This window comes from Phocoena sinus, chromosome 7 (genome assembly GCF_008692025.1).
Source record: "Phocoena sinus isolate mPhoSin1 chromosome 7, mPhoSin1.pri, whole genome shotgun sequence".
Lineage (NCBI taxonomy): Eukaryota > Metazoa > Chordata > Mammalia > Artiodactyla > Phocoenidae > Phocoena > Phocoena sinus.
The window spans coordinates 11867833-11889260 of record NC_045769.1 but is presented as its reverse complement, the minus strand read 5'-3'; the positions used below and the strand labels follow the sequence as shown (position 1 = coordinate 11889260).

The 21428-nt window shown below is 39.1% G+C and overlaps 1 protein-coding gene across 2 annotated transcripts in view; it reads right to left on the bottom strand.

Moving 5' to 3' along the window:
* Positions 1 to 21428, bottom strand: part of IRS1 (insulin receptor substrate 1) — a 63575-nt gene that overhangs the window by 25653 nt on the left and 16494 nt on the right. Inside the window, exon 2 of one of the 2 annotated variants that reach the window (XM_032637654.1) lies at positions 12872 to 16638. The exons of the other annotated variant lie outside the window; for it this stretch is intronic. The gene's annotated coding sequence lies outside the window, so the exon portion shown is untranslated. Of the gene's footprint in view, positions 1 to 12871; positions 16639 to 21428 lie in introns of those variants that run through there. 2 annotated transcript variants of the gene reach the window in all.

The window sequence follows — 21428 nt, the reverse complement described above, 5'->3', positions numbered from 1 at the left end:
TTTTATCTCTGATACTTCTTATATAATAGACTTGCTCCATGCTGGTCAACTGTCATTTACAGTGACAAAGTTTTGCTTCTTATTGATATTTACACTGAATAAAGAATGACTGAGGTTTCAAAGAGCTTTTCCTTCTTTCCACAAAGAATCCCAAATTGCAGACGGTACAGGTTCTAAACTTTGAACAGAACTAAGATTTTATAGGTACTTCAATAAATCTGAAATGCTCCAAAGCCAAGGAATCTGCCCAAGGAAGAGGTGTTTGACCTAGTGAAGCTCCAAATTGTCAGCCTCAAAACTTAAATGACTGTTTCGTTAACGTCATTTGGAAATCACGACACAGCCATAAGCGTGGTCACGAATAACAGAGGTTGCCAAGTGACACTGCTTTCCTTTGTAAACTAAAGAAATATTAAAGTTTATCATTATTTTTAGCAAAGACCCCTAGTTACTGGCTTGTACAGGCACTTCATTCTGATTATCCAAAAAGCATGTAAGGCAGGGCAAAAATGACTAATCTATACAAAGGGCTGATGTGTAGCCCTACATCAATACAATCCTTGCTTACTATAGAAGCACTCTCAACACAAATCAGAAGGCTCCCTAAGGCTCACTTTCTTCCAGCAACTGGCAATCATTATTTTCCAGAACAACACAGATTTGACTTTGGTTTGATTCATTAATTTAGTGAAGGTTTTAAAACCCTTGCTCTTTGCAAATATAAAAATGCACTCTCACCATCTCAGTGTGGCATCCTGACTCAGAATCAATGAGTTCTTCGGGAAGCCATTACATATGTCATATTGCACTAACAATTAAAGACACATAACTCATGCCTGCTGTGATATAACCATCCAAAATGCCATGAGACCACAGAAACGTAAAAAAGAGATAAGGAGCAAAAAATCACAGTATAAGTTTTACCTACCATATCTACCTACAATTTCTGTTGCAAGAACTCAACTCTGCTGTTATAGTCGGAAAGCAGCCACAGATAATACATAAGGAAAGGGGTATAGCTGTGCCACCCCCCCAAAACTACAGAAACAGGTGATGGCCAGATTTTGGCCAATAAGGCTAATTTGTTGACTCCTGATCTAGTGTAAAGTCAGCAAAACCACATGTTCCACTGTAAATCAGGAATAGGAATACAGGGACCCTGGTGGTCCAGTGGTTAAGACCCCATTCTTCCACTGCAGCAGCTATGGATTTGGTCCCTGGTCAGGGAAGATCCTACATGTCATGGGGTGTAACCAAAAAATTAAAAAATTATAAAAAATTCTTTTCAAAGAATTTGTAATAAGAATACAAAGGGACTGCACATAGAAACCAAATCAGGGGTGGGGTGATGGGGGAGGGATGGAGTGGGAGTTTGGGATTAGTAGATGTAAACTATTATATACAGAATGGATAAACAACAAGGTCCTGCTGTATAGCACGGGAACTATATTCAATATCCTGTGATAAATCATAATGGAAAAGAATATAAAAAAGAATGTATACATATATGTATATATACACTGAATCACTTTGCTATACAGTAGAAATTAACACAGCATTGTCAACCAACTATTCTTCAATAAAATAAATTAAAAAAGAAAAACAAATCAGCTCAGAGTAACAACCTTACAAACAGAAAACACCTTTCTAATGCAAGGAATCAGGTAAGGAAAATAGGTAAAAAGAGGCCTGCCCAAGTATAAATAGGTATTTGTTATTCTTACAACATACTGTAATACTATTTTGATCACCCAGAAGAGGACAAGACTACTTTCAGAACATTCTGTGTCTTAATCTTCCTTTAAATGCTTTTGTAGTAAAGAAGACACAGAAATTTTCTGAATGGAAAGATAAAAGGGGAAAAGAGACAATACTTTGAAAGGCAAGGGAAGAAGAAAATTAGCATAAGGAATAAAGGACCTGCAGAGACTGCATGGCTGAGGGGCTTACACTGGAGGGTCTTGTTAGCTTTAAATTCACCATTCCCTAAACATTCCCCATACCATCCTATTTTCGGCTTCTTTTTATTCAAATTACTACATTTTTGGGGTTTTTCTTTTTATACCATATTGTGGTTTCTTCAGTCCTCAAATTATGCAAGGTTCTGTATTAAGACTCTCTGGGAAGGCTACTATGCATATTTATGACAAAAATATTACAAACAAGATCCACAAAAAGTGCCATGGATGCCACATCTCAGATCCTGGTGGTTTCCCCCCTTTGAATGCCAACAGGACAATGAAATGAGCCATTCAGAGAGCATGGCTTTCAAAAGATGCCATCTGCTTTCCAAAGGCAATACAGCAGTAGAAATAGTTCTCTCCGTCTCTCGCACCAGCAATCCAAAACATTAGATCATAGTGCATTGGATTTCCAATGGCCACGGTATCAACATTTTTGTGGTCTTTCTTGGTTTCTATAAGTTTTATCTCATCTGGAATTATTCATTATTCTCACAGTAAGTCCAAATCAACTTTAAATGCCATCAAAAAAAAAGACCCTACAGAAATCCCGCATTCACAAAAAACTTTGACTTCTGATTTGAATTTCTCTTTAGCAATACCCAAGCTACTCTTTTCTTCATTAGCAATACCAACAATGAACCTCAGGGTATTAACATATCCTACTTATATCCTACTTAATATGATAATCTTTGGGCCAGTCACTTAGTAGTCAGGACTTCAGAACTCATTTGTATCAATGTTGTACAGTAAATGAACTCCAAATACTAATACTAAAATGAAAATCCCTAGATATAACTCTGTAGAGGGAGCATGGGTAACCTTTAACAGCACACAATCCAGTATCATTTCTACTCCATTTGAAAATGAGTTTTATGATTTCTCCCCATACCAGATTTTCTAAATAACGTTTTGCTTTTGCTTTTACTGCACTAATAAAAGTGTGTGCTCCTTTGGCAATAACAAGGGATCACTAAAGGAATATGACAAAATAATCAGATTTTAAAATACGGAGTTTTTAAATTGCTATGGAAAGTACTCCATAAGCCTGACACATGAAGACCAGGAAAAAAGAGAGAGAATGAATGAGGATAATGTTATGAATCCAGAAAGATGTTGAGACAGATCACAGTGGTGGCATCACAGCATCATCTCTGTACAAGAATGATCTACAGTCTAACTTTGGTGTTGGAGTCGTCAAGGTCTTATGCTCATCTATAGGTGAGCAGATCAGAACCGGGTCAACTGCCTAACTGGTTTTCTTACAAGATTACATCCCACACGCCACTAATGAAGTGCTCCCTAAAAATCTAAAAAATTACAACAAACTAGTGAATGTAACAAAAACGAAGCAGACTCACAGATCTAGAGAACAAACTAGTGGTTACCAGTGGGGAGGGGGGAGGGACAATACAGGGGTAGGGGAGTAAGAGGTACAAACTATTAGGTAGAAAATAAGCTACAAGGATATATTATACCACATGGAGAATATAGCCAATATTTTATAATAACTATAAATGAAGTATAACCTTTAAAAGTTATGAGTCACGGGACTTCCCTGGTGGTCCAGTGGTTAAGAATCCGCCTTCCAATGCATAGGACGGGGATTCGATCCCTGGTCTGGGAACTGAGATCCCACATGCCACGGGGCAACTAAGCCCACGCACCACAACTACAGAGAAGCCCGAGCACCGCAACGAAACATCCCATATGCCGCAACTAAGACCCTGACACAGCCAAAAATAAAAAATAAGTAAATATTAAAAATTTTTTTAATAGAAAAGTTATGAGTCACTATATTGTACATCTGTAACATATAATATTATATAGCAACTATACTTCAACAAAAATAATTAATTAAAAAAAATAAAGACCTAACAGTGCACAATCACACTGATACGGTGGTTACAGAAATGCTATCAGTATAGTACTCAGAACTCTATTGCCCAAACTTTGTTTCTTGGTAATTCTCTTCAAAGCCAAGAAAATCTGCTTCTATTTCCATTTCCTTCCTCTTGGATTATATCCCTATCTATCCCAATCTCGCACTAGCACTTCATCAATTCGTATTTCTTTCTTAGAAAAAAAAATCTGCTCAAACTCACCTCCTTCAGGAAACACAGTGGAGCTGACATGGGAATTAGACACTAGATAATCCCCTTAAGTAGCAAGCCCTTTATGAATAGCTATTTGTTGTCAGACAAACTTCTTTGGTCGGTCCTCTTGATGCAGCTGTCTTCAGAACTGGTCCATATCCAGTTCTAAGGGCCAGGAAGAATTTTTATGGGGGTCCTGTGAGGAATCGATATCTTACTTGTGTTTACTACAAAGCTGGTTAGCATCCCTCTGTTCCAGTGAGTTCTTGAAAACAACCCATGAGCACTAATGGTCTTTCTTGGGTTCACAGGAGTGAAATATCCCTGGAGCTTTGCCACCTGCCTGCTTAACAACTGGCACCACAGCTCTGGAACAATGAGAAACTCCAATGTCTACTTAGCAAAATTTGGGGAGCAAAAGAAAAGGGCTTCCCATGACTGTCTTCTGCCACATGCCTAAAAGAAATATGCAGGATGCCTTTATCAGCTGAACATAACTGGTAGCAGAAAAAGGTCATTTTAAAAAGTAAAGTCTAGGGCTTCCCTGGTGGCACAGCGGTTGAGAGCCCGCCTGCCGATGCAGGAGACACGGGTTCGTGCCCCAGTCCAGGAAGATCCCACATGCCGCGGAGCGGCTGGGCCCGTGAGCCATGGCCGCTGAGCCTGCGCGTCCGGAGCCTGTGCTCCGCAACGGGAGAGGCCACAACAGTGAGATGCCCGTGTACCGCAAAAAAAAAAAAAAAAAAAAGTAAAGTCTAGGGACTTCCCTGGCAGTCTAGTGGTTAGGACTCCGCGCTTCCACTGCAGGGGGTGCAGGTTCAATCCCCAGTCGGGGAACTAAGATCTGCATGCCACGCAGAGCAGCCAAAAAAATAAAATAAAATAAAAAGTAAAGTCTATTTAACACCGGCACCTGATTTTCATAGTGAAAAAAAAGTGGGGGGTGTTGAATGGAATTTTATACTGGAAAACTAAAATGTTGGACATATTGAAACTAAAATATATGGGGAAAAGCTCTTTCACCTTATTTTAACAAAAAAGTCTCAGTTGCATCTACTGGCAAAGTCTCAGAATGAACAGAGTGTGCTTGAGTGTTCATTTTTTGGATTATTTTTCCATCATGTTTCATCTTTGACTTCTTGTTTGGTTTTTACAGAACAATCACATGAAGGATCATTTCTATAGAAATATTCAAAGGCTTTACCAATTTCCCCACAGGCCTCTCTTAATCCTATTTTTACCATGTGCATTAGAAGTACTAAAAGAGTCATTATCTTTGATTTGTTTCTTCAACAGGTGACTCCTGTAATTCTGCTAGACCTTTACTTGTCATTGACTATTTGTGAATCCCAGACCTTCTTTGACATCACTTTCATTGACTTCGTGAAATCCTGCATCTTTTGCAAAATGCACATTTTCAATGTCGAATTAAACCGATGGAGGCACAGTCCTTGGTATTAAGGATAGTACGATAATAAGCAAGGAGAGAGTTTTAAAGTGGTTCACTCATTAGTGAGTATTTTTACAGCTTCTACTTCCCAACTAAACCCTTCTAATTGCAGGAACTCGGATCATGAAGATCACTCTCCCACCACCAGCCACCCAGCCACCACCCTATTGAGGGTTTCATCAACCCACTAGCATGGCCCCATGAAACCACTAGAGCTGGCTGTCCAAAACAATGGTCACAGAATTAACACCTTAAAGCACATGGCATATCCAAACATCATAAAAGTTAACTTGGCCAACATCTTCCAGGAAGTAGGTAAAATCCAGTTTAAAAAAAGCAATAAAAGCCCAAGCTAACTCACTCTACCTGACTGATGCCATATGTTTCCATGATGGGTTTTAAATGTCACAGAAAGAATGCTCTGAAAGGTAGGTGTTGGAGCAGACTAGCATCTAGCATACAGAAGAGTAAAGGATTAAAATGAAGTAATACTGTACTTACTAAAACATACAGACTTCCACTCAGTCAACTGGCAGCCAAGTGATATCAGCCAGTTTAAATTTGGATCTCATAACCTAAAAACCAGTTAAGATACAAAGAGTGCTGAAATAGGTACAAGTAGTAATAGGGCCAATAATGTGAACAGGTCATGTCAGGTGACATGGATTCCAAAACAAAAATGACTGAATCAAGGTATATAAAAACAGGGTTAAATTATTTACAGTTAGTAAGCTTAAATCAATGCTCCTACCCCAGCAGGAAGGGCCTTTGCCATTCTTTATGAAGAACTGGGATCTGGCTTTAAAGAAACCAGATTAGGTGTGTCTTGCAAGGAATGTGTCAACGATCACCAGGTAGGTGGCCAAGCATCCAGACAGGCCTGGAACTAGGACCAAACTGTAGTCATAATATTCAAAGGGCCCAGTTTGGCCAATGGGCATCCCAGAGGCCTGAGCAGTAGGCTGCTATGGCAAGACTAAAGAGGAAATCCCCTGAATGCACCCCTGGGTGATGCTGGGAACACTTCTAGGAAAATCTAGGTCACAGGTGGCTTTAGTTCATATCTAAGAGGTCCCAGCTGATTGGCTCAATCAAAAGAAGAACTCCAAACAGCAGAACTCCATGTCTCTCCAATAGGAAACTTGGTAGGCATGTTGGGTGGTCCTGGCATATAGGCTAACCTTCTTCATGGGCTTCCCATCACACTTAGAATGAATCCAAATGACTCATCACAGTCTATCAAGCCCTCCAGGATCTGGCCCTAACCTACTATTCCAGTCACCTCCCCAGCCCCTCTCTCTGCTGCTATGGATGGGTGGGAACATGCTGGAATTGTTCCCAGTGTAGGACTCCATCTGCTGCTGCCTTTCCTGAGAACAGTCTTCACCAGCACACACTTGCCATAACTTTCTCCTTCACCTCATTCAGGTGTTTGCTCAAACACTGCCTACTTCTCTGACTACCCCGTCAAAATCAGCCCACGCTACCTTTCATCTCTATCACTTTACACTACTTGATATTCTCTGTAAGGCTTACTCCCTGAAATTATATTATTTTTGTTTGCTTGCTTATCATTTGTCTCTTCCACTGCAATAATATATACTCCATGAGGACAAAAACCTATTACTCTGCCTGAGTCACTAGAGAATCTCCATTTTCCAAAAACATGTCTGCGCACAGAGTAGGGACTCAACAAGTAATTGGACAACACTTAATGACAACAAAAAAACCTGACGATCCAAAACCTACGGGATGCAGCAAAAGCAGTTCTAAGAGGGAAGTTTATAGCAATAAAATCCTACCTCAAGGAACAAGAAAAATCTCACATAAAAACTCTAACCTTACATCTAAAGGAACCAGAGAAAGAAGAACAAACAAAACCTGAAGTTAGTAGAAGGAAAGAAATAAAAGAGATCAGAGCAGAAATAAATGAAATAATAATATAATGTTTATTGTATTAATAAACATAATATAAATAAATTGAATAAATATAAGACTGGACACTATAAAACTCTTAGAGGAAAACACAGGAAGAACACTCTTTGACATAAATCACAGCAAGATCTTTTTTGACCCTTCCCCTACAGTAATGGAAATAAAAATTTCCATTATATTAATAAAATAAATGAAATAAAAACAAAACAAAATAGCAAAGATCAAACAAAACAAAACAAAACAAAATAGCAAAGATCAATAAAACTAAAAGCTGGTTCTTTGAGAAGATAAACAAAATTGATAAACCTTTAGCCAGACTCATCAAGGAAAAGAGGGAGAGGAGTCATTTCAAAATTAGAAATGCAAAAGGAAAAGTTACAACAGACACTGCAGAAATACAAAGCATCATAAGAGACTACTACAAGCAACTCTACACCAATAAAATGGACAACCTGGGAGAAATGGCCAAATTTCTGGAAAGGTATAACCTTTCAAGAGTGAACCAGGAAGAAATAGAAAATATGAACAGAGTAATCACAAGTAATGAAATTGAAACTGTGATTAAGTCTTCCAACAAACAAAAGTCCAGGACCAGATGGCTTCACAGGTGAATTCTATCAAACATTTAGAGAAGAGCTAACACCCATGCTTCTCAAACTCTTCCAAGAAATTGCAGAGGAAGAAACATTCCCAAACTCATTCTACAAGGCCACCATCACCCTGATACCAAAACCAGACAAAGATACTACATAAAAAGAAAATTACAGACCAATATCACTGATGAATATAGATGCAAAAATCCTCAACAAAATACTAGCAAACAGAATCCAACAACACATTAAAAGGATTATACACTGTGATCAAGTGGGATTTATCCCAGGGATACAAGGATTCTTCAGTATACACAAATCAATCAATATGATACACCATATTAACAAACTGAAGAATAAAAACCAAATGATCACCTCAATCGATGCAGAAAAGCTTTTGACAAAATTCAGCATCCATTTATGATAAAAACTCTCCAGAAAGTGGGCATAGAGGGAACCTACCTCAACATAATAAAGGCTGTGTATGACAAACCCACAGCAAACATCATTCTCAATGGTGAGGAACTGAAAGCATTTCCTCTATGATCAGGAACAAAACAAGGATGTCCACTCTCACCACTATTATTCAACATTGTTTTGGAAGTCCTAGTCATAGCAGTCAGAGAAGGAAAAGAAAGAAAAGGAATACAAATTGGAAAAGAAGAAGTAAAACTGTCACGGTTTGCAGATGACATGATATTATACATAGAAAATCCTAAAGATGCCACCAGAAAACTACTAGAGCTAATCAATGAATTTGGTAAAGTTGCAGGATAACAAAATTAATGCACAGAAATCTCTTGCATTCCTATACACTAATAACGAAAGATCAGAAAGAGAAATTAAGGAAACAATCCCATTCACCATTGCAGCAAAAAGAATAAAATACCTAGGAATAAACCTACCTAAGGAGGCAAAAGACCTGTACTCAGAAAACTATAAGACACTGATGAAAGAAATCAAAGATGACACAAACAGATGGAGAGATATTCCATGTTTTTGGATTAGAAGAATCCATACTGTGAAAATGACTATACTACCCAAAGCAACCTACAGATTCAATGCAATCTCTATCAAACTGCCACTGGCATTTTTCACAGAACTAGAACAAAAAAATTCACAATTTGTATGGAAACACAAAAGACCCCGGACAGCCAAAGCAATCTTGAGAAGGAAAAATGGAGCTGGAGGAATCAGGCTCCCTGACTTCAGACTCTACTACAAAGCTACAGTAATCAAGACAGTATGGTGCTGGTAGAAAAACAGAAATATAGATCAATGGAACAGGATAGAAAGCCCAGAGATAAACCCACACACCTATGGTCAACTAATCTATGACAGAGGAGGCAAGAATACACAATGGAGAAAAGACAGTCTCTTCAATAAGTGGTGCTGGGAAAACTGGACAGCTACATGTAAAAGAATGAAATTAGAACACTCCCTAACACCATACACAAAAATAAACTCAAAATGGATTAAAGACCTAAATGTAAGACTGGACACTATAAAACTCTTAGAGGAAAACACAGGAAGAACACTCTTTGACATAAATCACAGCAAGATCTTTTTTGACCCTTCCCGTAGAGTAATGGAAATAAAAATTTCCATTATATTAATAAAAATTAAAATTTCCAATAAAAATTGTTTATTTTTGTAAACAAATGGGACATAATGAAACTTCAAAGCTTTTGCACAGCAAAGGAAACTACAAACAGGACGAAAAGACAACCCTCAGAATGGGAGAAAATATTTGCAAACGAATCAAGGGACAAAGGATTAATCTCCAAAATATATAAACAGCTCATGCAGTTCAATATTAAAAAAACAAACAACCCAATCAAAAAAATGGGCAGAAGACCTAAATAGACATCTCTCCAAAGAAGACATACAGATGGCCAAGAGGCACATGAAAAGCTTCTCTACATCACTAATTATTAGAGAAATGCAAATCAAAACTACAATGCGGCATCACCTCACATCGATTAGAATGGGCATCATCAGAAAATCTACAAACAACAAATGCTGAAGGGGGTGTGGAGAAAAGGGAACCCTCTTGCACTGTTGGTGGGAATGTAAATTGATACAGCCACTACGGAGAACAGTATGGAGGTTCCTTAAAAAACTAAAAATAGAATTACCATATGTCCCAGCAATCCCACTACTGGGCATACACCCAGAGAAAACCATAATTCAAAAAGACACATGGACCCCAAGGATCATTGTAGCACTATTTACAATAGCCAGGTCATGGAAGCAACCTAAATGCCCATCAACAGACAAATGGATAAAGAAGATGTGGTACATATATACAATGGAGTATTAGCCACAAAATAGAACAAAATTGGGTCATTTGTAGAGACGTGGATGGACCTAGAGACTGTCATACAGTGTGAAGTAAGTCAGAAAGAGAAAAACAAATATTCTATACTAACGCATATATGTGGGATCTAGAAAAATGGTACAGATGAGCCAATTTGCAAGGCAGAAATAGACACAGATGCAGAGAACAAACATATGGACACCAAGGGGGCAAAGCCAGGGGAAGTGGTGGTGGTGGTGGGATGAATTGGGAGATTGGGATTGACATATATACACTAATATGTATAAAATAGATAACTAATAAGAACCTGCTGTATAAATAAATAAATTAAATTAAATTTTAAAAAAGACTGAAGAAAAAAAAGCAAATAATCATTGACAAGATGAAAACAAACCGAACCACAGCCAAAGGGCTAATCAAAGGCATAAGTGTTTGTGTACTACATAATATGCCAAGAGTTGATTGGCAAAACTGTCTTGAGCACTCTTCTGTATTTGCTGACCTTAAAGTCCATTGGAAACTAGACCGTGGCTATGACCAATTTGTTTTTTTATTTATTTTTAAATTTTTTTAAAATTCAAGTATTGTTGATTTACAATCTTGTACCAATCTCTGCTGTGCAGCAAAGTGACTCAGTTACACACATATAGACAATTCTTTTTTTTACATTCTTTTCCATTATGGTTTATCACAGGATATTGAATATAGTTCCCTGTGCTATACAGTAGGGCCTTGTTATTTGGCTATTACCATTTTGGATGCCCTCAGAAGTTCACTAAGATCTTGGTTCTTCTTGAAAGTCATCAGAGCTGACGGAGGCAGGATAGCTGGTACCTCCTGTGACCCATTCTCCAACAGCTTTGTAATAGTTGTTTGCATAACAGGACCACTCATATTCTACATATTTTATGAAACTCTATTCTATATATTTCAATACTGTTTATGCAACTGAAGAGATGATCAGAACCTAAAAACTGGTACTAGAGTTCTCCTAATCCAAGGCTGCCAAATCGCTCTATGACCGCAAGAATGCTCTTAGAGCATTGAAGACGTGCCGAAGATTGCAGTAAACTGTACAGAGTCAGAAAAGAGTTATGAACAAACAATGAAACGGAAGACAACTAAGGACACCAGCCCTTGCCCAGCCAAGGATGGACACTGGCAATGCAGAACATGGACGTTGACATCTGCTAGTTCAGGGCTTCCCTGGTGGCGCAGTGGTTGAGAATCCACCTTCCAATGAAGGGAACAGGGGTTCGTGCCCCGGTCAGGGAAGGTCCCACATGCCGCGGAGCGGCTGGGCCCGTGAGCCATGGCCGCTGAGCCTGCGCGTCCGGAGCCTGTGCCCCTCAGCGGGAGAGGCCACAACAGTGAGAGACCCGAGTACCGCAAAAAAAAAAAAAAAAAAAAAAAAAAAAAGAAAAGAAGACTGTCCAGGCTGTCTTCAGGAAGTTCAAACGTTAGATCAAAGTACTGCAGGCCTCCAGCTCCCCATGGAACCATAGAGCCACTTCTGGGCCTGGCCATCCAGCCAACCAGTCAATGCACGGAAGACCTAGACACGCAGGACGTGTCATTTCAGGCTTCCTAAGAGTCTCACAGGAGGCTAGAGACCTTCCATTTGAAAAGCAACAACTTATCAACCCATCATCATAACATCAAAGTACTTTAATAAAGTGATCCTTTTATTAGAAAAGGGGGAGATAATAGGGAGGGATTCCTGGTTGTTCTCTCTAAAAAACTGTGCATCTATGACTCTGGGAAAACAGGTGCATAAAAGAAGTCATAAGCCAATGAAATAGTCTTCCAACTTTTCTAAATGAACTCCGGGTTACACTGATAACAAGCATACATTTATCTTAGTTAAGACATATCATCCATTGATTGCCTTACTATTACGTAAGATATACCCTTTCAAGTTGTGTAAAATATAGCATCACAGTTTTCATTGTTCTTCTATATGAGAAGCATAGGCACTAGGAAACATACTCCTCTCCCAGAAAGGAAACAGGAGGTTGAAAAAAGAGCACTAATAAAATCCCAGTAGTCATAAATGCATTTTTTTGTTGTTGTCGTTGTTGTTGTTTGTTTGTTTTTTTGCTGTACGCGGGCCTCTCACCGTTGTGGCCTCTCCCGTTGCAGAGCACAGGCTCCGGACGCGCAGGCCCAGCGGCCATGGCTCACGGGCCCAGCCGCTCTGCGGCATGTGGGATCTTCCCGGACCAGGGCACGAATCCGCGTCCCCTGCATCGGCAGGCGGACTCCCAACCACTGCGCCACCAGGGAAGCCCCATAAATGCATTTTTAAAACTTTATGGTAACGGTTGACTAAATCATAAATACAGGCAGTTAATTACCAGTGTTCATAAATTATTTTCAAGCAGGGCTAATAATCAAACACTCTACATATAAAAGAGGAAACTTCATTTAATGAGCAATCTTTTAAATCCTTTAATTATTCTCATAAATTACAATTTTTTCCCAACATATCTTTGAAACTTTGGATGCTTCCTGCCCAATAGAATTTTTTCAAAACAACCCTCAAAAATAATAAATTAAAACTAAATCTGAGTGTGGTCCACTTAGCTTCTTTGATAAATTCATGATCATATACTTTGCCCACCAACTCCTCTACTCTGCTTGGTTTTTTCCTAAGAGTACTTACCACCATTTGAAATAACTTTATCTGTTGATTGTCTGTTTGTCCCACTATAATATAAACTCCATGAGGACAGAAACTAAATCTTATTCCCCAGCCATATTCCTAGAACCCAAAACAGTGCCTGGCATTAAAAATATGTGAGGAACAAATGAACCAACAATTAAATCTGTAACACATCCACACACGGAGCCCACATATAAAGGTGAATATGCGTAATATATTTTAATATGTATGTAAATTAAAATAGACAAAGCTTTATACACATGCACATCAGTATGGAGTATAGCACGGGGAAAAGCATCAAGCTGGAGATGACACATTGGAGTTCTTGGTGATGCTACCACAAAACAGCTGTGTCATCCTGAGCAAGTTACTCAACTTCTCTGGGCCCGAGTTTATCTATAAAATGAACATTTTCAGCTTTATCATCTTTAAGGACACTTAACAGTTCTAATATTTTTCTTAATAAATTCTAGAGACTCAAACAACAGTTTACATAATCCACTCTACATAGAAAACAAAACAGCAAAATAACTAAAATTCTCACTCCTGACCTCTGGCTAGTTATCAATCATTAACTAACTATGGCCAGTGACTAGCTCCCAAAGTGTCACACAGTTTTACATCTCCTCCAACTGGCCCCTTTGTTCTCATTTGTTCTCTATTTCCTTTCTCCTTGGCCAATGGAGCCACGTGCTCTGAATTCTGGGCTACAAATGCACCTACTGAGCCCCTGAAATTATCGTTCTGGAGAGCTCACTAATGCTTTGCACTTGAGCATTGGAAAGGGCACCCTGCAGGAAACTCCTCTACAGCTATGTGTACCCTATCGCCATTATCCTTCCACAAAACCCGTGACCTTGACAAACGCAAGTCAGGACCAAGAATGAGCTCACACCTGAATACTCACTCTCCCCTGTGGCAGGGGTTGGGGGGAAGGGGGTACTTTCAAAATCGCAACACCACCAAAGCCATTTTATCCCATCAAGAGTAAAGCAGCACTCTTTCAGCTATTGGAGCTTTCACTCTCCAAAGCTTCCTTTCTTTAGCACTGGTAAACTGTACCATTGAGATTCTAGGACCAACCTTAAAGAGCTCATCTAGTTCCTTCACTAAGTGGGTGAGTCATTCTTTCCTTTCCCTATCACTTCAAGATGGTCACCCTTCTGCCCAGCACAGCAAGGAACACCAGGTCTCTCTGGCAAAGGGTGCTGAGACTCCAGAGTAGAGATATTTATCAACAAGAATTTTGTGGACGAAAACATTCATCACCACCCAGTAATACTTTTATTTTCCATATTTAGTACATAATTAAATACACAGGAACTATAAAATGCATGTACATACTTCCTTTTAAAATTTAATAAATACATTTCAGTCTTTAATCCTGATTTATACTTTCAGCTTATAAAATAATTTAGCCCACGTGTAGAACTTTATTTTTTCTATGCCCAGCTAATAAATGCAACCCACTTTCCTAGAATTTCACTGTACAACACACTCAAGCTTCATGAAACAAATATCTGAACTAGAGAGTCAGAGTCAATGCATCTTTTCAGGCACTCAATCACAATATACCCGGTCCAGCCAAGATGTCTAAGAAGCTCACTGAATTTGAAAAATATTTTTAATAAGGAAAGAACATACACCAAAAGCACCCTTGTGTTCTAAGGGCAAAAGGGGAGCGGTGGGATTGAAACTCAAACCACTGCAAACCTTAGGCTCGAAAGGCAATTCATAGTTTACACCTGCACTTTAACTTGATCCAAACAAAACTGTAAGACAGATTGGGGAAATTATCACTGCATCCAATTTTATGGACCAGAAAATTAGGTCAAATAATGCTGGATCCCAGGAAGTGGCCGAATCAGGAATACAATTTACATCTCCTCTTTTCCAGCCCGTGCTGGTTCTGTCATATCATTCAACCTTTCCTGTATGATAGGCCACCTAGCCTTGCATTACAATATATACAGAAGCAATCCTATAGGCATAAACACAGTAGATGGGCCAATGGGATGAGTCAACCATAGTACATGGTTCTTCTCTTAGAGTAAATACCATTGAGTGGTAGGAAATGAAAGAGTCTTATCAAGACAGGAAAAATGATGCTGGTAAATTCTCTCTGGACCCCTGAACCCCCTCCCCGTCCCTCCCCCCTTTTTAATCCTCTTATAGAAGCTGATTACAGGAAAAGAAATCAGGAAAGCAGAACTGAAACCAAAAGCTTATCAGACTGATAAGGATACTTATACAGGATGCAGTAAATTACCATTGCTTCCTGTTTTAAGTATTCTTATCTGTAGGACACTAAATTTTTTTTCACCACAGAACCTCACATTTAGGACACATCCCAAAATAGAATCTTCTGATCTTCAGCTGTCAGCTGAAGTTGTTTCATAAATAGCCCAGCATATGTACTCTGGAGGCTTGCTAACACTCTAAATGCAAATATAGTCCAGTCACACCAATTCCTCTTAGGCTTTGGTGGCAATCAAGAACGTGCAAAATCCAGCAGCCCCAGGAATTCTATGGAGGATCCCATGAATGTCCCTAGTCAATGACCTATAGCACTCTATTTGGATATTTCTGGAAATTTTGAAACAAAAGCCATTAGCAGATATAGATCCCTATTTATAATATATAGTTCACCAAAGAACATAAGATTTATTTCAGGTCAGCTAATTTTTAAACAGTCTTAAAAATAGCTCTTGTTCAGAGAGTCATTTTGGTGAAAAGGATGTGTTTCAAGAAACCCCTAGGTCTTTTAAACAACTCTTCCAGGGGCTTTCATAGTCAACAGGTACAGACAACAAAACTGATTATACGGGAATGTGTTTGAAAAATTACTCATGTAATCCAAGGATAAAATACATGGAGACACACACATGCACACAGGTATAAAAGACACCTAGCTATAATCTTTATGATCTAGTATGTCAGGAATTCTATTGCCAGAATCACACAACAAGCTGAGACCATTTCAGAGAAAGAGAGAAAAAAAACCAACGTCTGTGTTTTTAAAGAAAAAAAAAAAAGACTGTGGAATGGGACTATGGCACAGAACATAAACGATAAACGGCCTGGGATTTTATGGTATTTGAACCAAACATCTGTGCCTTTATGGCCCTCTTATCACTCCCTCCTCTAGTTACCTGCCCCAGAGCACATCCACCCCAGCTGGGTAAGAAGGGGTTTTACCCTGGTCAATGGAAGTCACCCTAGGAGAGTAGCCTTAAGGTTGACTTCACCTTGAATTATAGTAAATGCTCAAAAATTTTTGCTAAGTGTTGAGAGATTCTATAAATAGACTCTTCGTGCCCCTTTTAGCCAATTGCTAAGTAGCTGCCTTTTTTCACACCCGGGTGATAAGCACAGATTCTCACAGAGTGGCCCCTTTATGAGCCAGGAACAATTCTGCAGTCCAGGAAGGGAAGCCCTGTACCCAGACTACAAGTCCAGACAGCGATGAACCTTGTGGCTGCCTTGTGTGAACCACCCAGAACTCAGATCAGACAGGAATGCCTGGCCAGTTCCAGATTCCTACTGGATGTCCAGAATCGATGATGACCAAGCTCACATGAAGTGGATTAACTTGATCCCCTGAGACCTGGGAAACAATCACTGTAAGAGAAAAATGGATATTGTAAATATCTATAGTGAGGCAATATTATAAAATATTTTTTAAAAGACTACTAGTAGAAGGATTCATGTGACTGTTTAAAAAAATCCAACCAGCTAGGTCCTTGAAGCAAGAGAGCTTAAGAAGGTGATCACAGTGGCTCCACTGTGATACAAAAATCTAAGACCTTCTGCTGCCACTGAACAAATAAACACTGACACAAGCAGATTAGAATGGGGGAGAACTGGAGAAATCAGAAAGCAAATCTCCAACTGTACCCTGGGTTACTCCAGAATGCTGGCCAATTCTGGGCAGGAAAAAGATGCAGAATATTTTACAGGTTTTGAAAAGAACCACAAAACTGACTTGAAGGTCTGAGAAGTCAGAATGCCAACTAAAACTTAATAATGGTGAATATGAAGGGAAAACTGAGAGATGACTTCACAAAGGTCTTCAAACACATGTAGGAAAACATCTCATAAAAGGTCAATGGTCTGGATAAACAAACTGTGGTGCATCCATACAATGGAATATTATTCCCCAATAAAAAGAAATGAAATTGTCAAGCCATAAAAAAGGACATGGATGAATTCTTTTTTTTTTTTTTTTTTTTTTTTTCGGTATGCGGGCCTCTCACTGTTGTGGTCTCTCCCGCTGCAGAGCGCAGGCTCCGCACGCGCAGGCTCAGCGGCCATGGCTGACGGGCCCAGCCACTCCGCGGCATGTGGGATCTTCCCGGACCGGGCACGAACCCGCGCCCCCTGCATCGGCAGGCGGACTCCCAACCACCGCGCCACCAGGGAAGCCCGACGTGGTTGAATCTTAAGAGCATACTGCTACGCATAAGAAGCCAGTCTGGTAAATGTACGTTACGCACTGTGAGATTCCAATTATATAACATTCTGGAGAAGGCAAAACTACAGAGATGATAAACAGATCAGTGGTTTATCCCCAGAGGCTGGGGAGAGGGGAGGAGGTTTAAACAGGGAAGCACAGGTAATTTTTAGGATAGTGAAACTGTTCTGCATGATACTGTAATGGTAAACACAAGACATTAAGCATTTGTCAAAACTTAGAACTTGATAGCAAAAAGAGTAAGCCTTAAGTGTATGCAATTTTTTTTTTTTTTTTTAATTTGAGAGATCAGTGATTACGGGTGGAATGTAGAATGTGACCGAAGCATCTAGATGTATTACAGATGCATGAAGCAACCTCACTGAAGCATGTGGAGATTACCAGGCGCTGACCTAGGTAACTGGAAACAGGCACATCTACAAAACTAAAGGCAAAAGAAACTGCACTCTAGTTGATAAAGTCATTTCCTATAGGGCATGGGTTGACAATTCTGACACTTCTATGTACATATATGTAGTGGAACTGAACAAATAAGTAAATGGATGAAGGATGGTGACAGCCACTTTTGGGGTGGGAGGTGCAGATAAGCAAGGGAAGGAGGCTAGAATAATCCATACAGAAATTTATTAGAGTTTATACATTAGTATGAACTCATGCTTAGCTTAGTATAGTCACAGATGGTTCCATGCAGAAATTTTTATAGATATGTGTATATATATAGGGGTTAGTATACACACATACATTTCCTTACTCTGACAGCTGAGAGGGCAAAGAAGAAATAACATCCCAGTAGGAACAAACACATCTAGTGCCAAGATCTTGGTTTCTAATACAATTCTCCAATAAAAGGAATCAGGGCTCCTTGGAGAAACCGATGATTCTAGGACTGGGGCAGGAAACAAATAAGATGATCATGGAGTATCTTATAGTAACAGAAAGTAAGGAGATGCTTAAAAAAAAAATACTACTGAGTTAATAATGAGCAATAAAACAAGTAGTTAATTATAAAAATATTCACGTATTCTGCTCTCCAAATGGTTTTCAAACAACTGTAAGTTTCCTGGCCACTTTAAAGAACCCCAAATTGTAAACTGTATTTGATCTAATTATTGATTTTTTTATAGAAAACTTGGATGATGCAAAATTTCTTTCAGAGGCAACTGGCTCTACAATTAAATTTCAGCAATTAAATATTGATATATATTATACCTGAAACCCAGAAAGTCATATTCAGTTTCATGAGCATTATCCAATCACTTATGAAATATTTTATGTTTATGGCCTATTTTCTTCTACGAATTTCTGTTTAAATTCATTTCCAGTCTTATTTCCTCTTTTAGCAAACTGATTAATAACAGTACCAATGTTGTTATGATTTCTTGTTTTATCTTCTGCACGTTTAAATGTATTCATTGTTTTATCTTTAATTTGTTTTTAGAACCTTACAAAATTTTTTTTTACTACATAAATTTAAATCTCCTGATAAAAATATAACTTATATATTCAATTTACAAAAAAATAAAAGGACAAGGGTCATCACTTGTCACCACTACTAAAATCAGAATGAGGGAAATAGGGCTTCCCTGGTGGCGCAGTGGTTGAGAGTTCGCCTGCCGATGCAGGGGACACGGGTTCGTGCCCCGGTCCGGGAAGATCCCACATGCCGCGGAGCGGCTGGGCCCGTGAGCCATGGCAGCTAAGCCTGCGCATCCGGAGCCCGTGCTCCGCAACGGGAGAGGCCACAACAGTGAGAGGCCCGCATACCGCAAAAAAAAAAAAAAAAAAAAAAAAAAAGAATGAGGGAAATAATCTCAGATTTCGTCACCATAAAAGCTGGTAACCACTAGAAAAGTTACCTCAAAATGGTGGAATTTACTCTCGTGATGTATGGATGTAACAGGAACATACCTGAAGATCCTTAATAGTAAATTACACAGTAACAGCAAAATAGAAGCATTTTTTAAAGAGTAGTTTCAAGATACTGGTCTTTCCTCACATTTTGTATAAGGAATAAATGCAGAGAAAAGCAAACATATTAAATAACTGTCCAACAGAATTTTCAACCAAAACTTCAGAAGAGAATTGGTATGACAAATTACCAGTTTTGCATAATAGTCTTCAAAAGAAACCTCTTAATACGCAGTGAAAACTATCAATACTACCATCCAAAACTACGACATAAGCTGTGGTTCATGACACCAGCACACACACGTGGCCCAACACACAGTGGTGGCCACAGCTGTGGCCAGTCTTTTCCAGCGCCTCCTGGAGACATCACACACCCCGCACACCCTTCCCATGGTGTCATCTGTTCTAGATCTTGCCTTTCACCTAAGACAATCTTCTCTCAAGCAGACACACACGAATTTCAAGTCTTTTCAAATCCTGCCCTTTGACATCAGGAAAATCTGACTTTGCTTCATTTGTGAGTCACAAGGCAACCTTAATCATGACTGAAAATCCCCAAGGAGTACAAATGACGTACTCAGATCCAGGCAAAAGGACATGATGAGTTTTAAAGTAAAAGTACATGAACAAATCAATGTCAACCCCTCAAGTCCAGAAAAAGGGCCAGTATCCCTATTCCTTCTCTCAGTGGATGTTATTTGTCCCCCGAGAAGGCTGATCCTCTCTAGCCTCTCCCTCAACCAGTCCTCATGAAAAAAGCTCTATGAGGGTCTGAATTTTCAGGTGTTTTCTTTACAGTTGTAACTCAAAAACTTAGGGATATGCCTGACACTCAGTAGTATCTCACTAACTCCTTGTTGCATTCATTAACCACGACTACAAACATTTTGAGTCCTTGGCGATTCCCCAAAACTATCTTCAAGACCAGTTATGATTTCTTCAAATTTCCAGGTTCAGTAATTACAACAGTTTAATGATGGAATGAATGGAAACATGTAAGACAAGAAGTACCACCAAGTGTCAGACAGTGGTAACGTAGCTAAGAAAAACTCTCTGTCCTCCTGAATAGAATAGGATTCTGCTCTCCAGATAAATGAGGTGTTGGCACCTTTCCCACACTGTGGTTTAAAAACATATGGTCCCACATTCATTCATTCAGTATCTACAACAAATAGTGTCAACCAAATGCCAGACACATTGCACTAAGCATGTAAACCCAGTCAACCACCTTGGCAGAGAGAAAAATAGCCTAGCTCAATACCCGACACATACCCGCTGGAAACACTTTCAAATTTTAGCAAGTAGCCTGAATGCCAATGTGACGGTGCAGGACCAAGAAAACTGAAGTCCTATTTAAAATAAAATAGAACACATTTATGTTACAGATCCTGGGGACTTGTGGAGTTTTATATGAAAGGATGACAAATGTTTTGCTATATGTAAAATTGCTTGGATGTTAACTGTTAGCGTAATACTTAAAATGTCAAGCAATGTTTAAAAAGAATTGCTGTAATAGCTGAATAGCTAGTTTAGAACATACATTCTACTCCTTTGGTCATCAAATTAGCCCAGCCTTAATCAAGAGCGGAAACGGGAAAAGTCTCATATCTTGGCAATTAGGGTCAACTGCTGAGACCAAGGTAACTTTTTAGCAGTGTAGTAAGAAGTACCACACTTGCAAAATGGACTCGTTTAAATTTAATTCCTTTTCCCAGACCTTACCTACATTTTAGTAGAAGGGCTAATTAGCAACAATATACTGGAGTGGAATAAAAAGAATGAGCATAGGGACAAGTCAGAAGGCTACTCTATGAATCACATACTTAACAACTGGCCTCTTTTTAAAAATAGAGGTAACTATGATACAATAATTATTTTTCAAATACTTTTCTCATTGCTTTTGATATCTTAAACCTCAGTGAAAATGCTATGCTCTGACCTAGATCAGTAGGCTACAATTAACATCAGAAGAACTCTATTAGCAGAATAAAAGTTGATGAACTACTGTTGGAAGCAAAGAAATAAATCT